The sequence below is a fragment of the Rhagoletis pomonella genome, unplaced genomic scaffold (assembly GCF_013731165.1).
Source record: "Rhagoletis pomonella isolate Grant_MI unplaced genomic scaffold, Rhpom_1.0 Rhpom_scaffold_00196, whole genome shotgun sequence".
NCBI classification, from domain to species: domain Eukaryota; kingdom Metazoa; phylum Arthropoda; class Insecta; order Diptera; family Tephritidae; genus Rhagoletis; species Rhagoletis pomonella.
In genome coordinates this window covers 29,081-31,101 of record NW_023458750.1, presented here as the reverse complement: position 1 = coordinate 31,101, position 2,021 = coordinate 29,081, and the positions used below count along the sequence as shown (strand labels likewise).

At 35.7% G+C, this 2,021-nt stretch overlaps 1 pseudogene; it reads left to right on the top strand.

Annotated features, from left to right (window-relative positions):
- The window catches only part of LOC118750291, a 3,145-nt pseudogene extending 2,180 nt beyond the window's left edge, over positions 1-965 (top strand).
- Positions 966-2,021: the final 1,056 nt, after the last annotated feature.

Sequence of the window (2,021 nt, the reverse complement as noted above, 5' to 3'; positions counted from 1 at the left end):
ATGAGCAAATTACTGGAGATCTTGAGTAATCCAAACCAGCGTGTACCTTTATAAACTCTGTTGAAATGCGAGAAGGCGCTAGAAAAACTAGATATCGTTAATTTCTCTGGGCAACAATTCGGAGTATGTAATATTTCACAATTATTTGAGCAGCCATTTATTGTATAATATTTATTTCATATCAGAAATCATCTAACCCATTGATGGAAGTGGTAAATACTACGCTCCAAAGTCCTCTTGCCAATCACACGCTTTATCGAACATATCGTCCTAGTTTGGAGTTACTTTTCGGTACTGATATTTGGTAATTATATTAAAGTTGAATTATGACAAAAATATTTAATTATTTCTAACTAGCGCTCCTGCACCACCGAAAGTATGGCGTACGTGTGAGAAATCGTCTCAATACGAATGCGAAATTCCTCATCTACTTCAAGGCGAAGTAGCACGATTAGATCAAAAGTTTAAACTTACGCTTGACAGCACAGTTCAAAATAATCCAAAATCTATAAAAGTGATTTGTTGTCTCGATGACAAACGTTTACCATGCGTACCACCAATTCCTGTAACTATTCCAGGTTAGATTTTTGTGTGATATCTATAGTGAATTTTCAAAGGTTAATTTAACATATATTTTACGCTTCCTAGAGGAATACCCGTCAGTATCGCCATCTTGTGCGTTGGCTCAGCAAGAATATGGTACCTCTCCGTTTTTAAAAGCTGTGCAGGCTGCATTTAAAGCACGAATTGCAAAATTGCCAAGATTGTATTCGTTGTCACATTTGTTGGATACTTGGGAGATGTCAGTAAGACAAGCATGCTCACCAAACACAAAAAATGTGATGGATTTAGCTGCTGTATTTGGCGCTTAAGCGCAGAGAACGATTTGAGTTTTTGAAGCGCCAGAATGTCATTTTGGTTTTACAATTTTTGCATGTGAAATACAGGCTTAATATTTAAATTTACTTATGTATGTAGACTAACCGAGTGGTAATTTTAAATATAAGCCGATTATTTATTTTAACAATTTATTTGAAAACTAGCTTATACGCGCGGGTTTCACCCCGCGCTTTTATACAAATATGAAAAATAATTTAATGATGTTAGATTTTATTTCTGTGCCCATTTCGTTATAGCTCGTTATTTTTTAAGCGAGTTAAGGTATTTAGGCCGTTTAAAACTATGAAGTTATAAAATCTCGTCTGCGCGCTAGGCATACGAAAGATATCAATCCCCCTAAGTTTACCTTAAAATTGTTCCAGGTATACGGCGCGTGAACGTGTAACCTTCTTGGAGGTGCCACGGCGGGTTCTAATATTTCCAACTCAAATTTAGTAACCTGGCCTTGATAATATACCACTTCTCATTACTGTAGCAAATGCCTCAAGAGAGCTTTAGATTACAAGGCCGATCCCGGCTCTCCCTATTCCATTTAATGAAATTTATTCTGTCAGTACGGCACTTATAAAATAAATCTCCATAACAAATTTAAAATACTTCGAGATATTTTCTATCCTTCCAGAGATATGTATTAAGAAGTTTTTAGTATGTATGGGAGGCGACATACCTCCTCTTTTAATAACTCACATTTTTTCCATGAGCAATTGATACATTTTGTACACACAACTCCATACCAAGTTCCAGTATTCTTCCACAAACACTTCCAGGGATATGTGACAAGAAAAAGTAAATTTGTATTGGAAGTGCCACGCCCCTTTTTCTTATAACCCTAATTTTCTTCCATGAATTTAGAATTGATTTTACATACCCCAGTACCAAGTCCCAGTACTCTACCATGAACACCTCTAGAGATAAGCAGTATAAACCAGTAAATTTGTACGGCAGGAACCATGTCTCCTTTTCGAATAACGCAAATTCTTCTCCATGAGTATGGAATTAATTTTGTATACACATCTCGTGTCACGTTCGTGCGTTGTTTAATAAAATTAATAAATGTTTATTTTAAAGTAAGTCTTATTTTCTTATAACCAACTATCAGCTCAAACGCACAATGTTCTTCC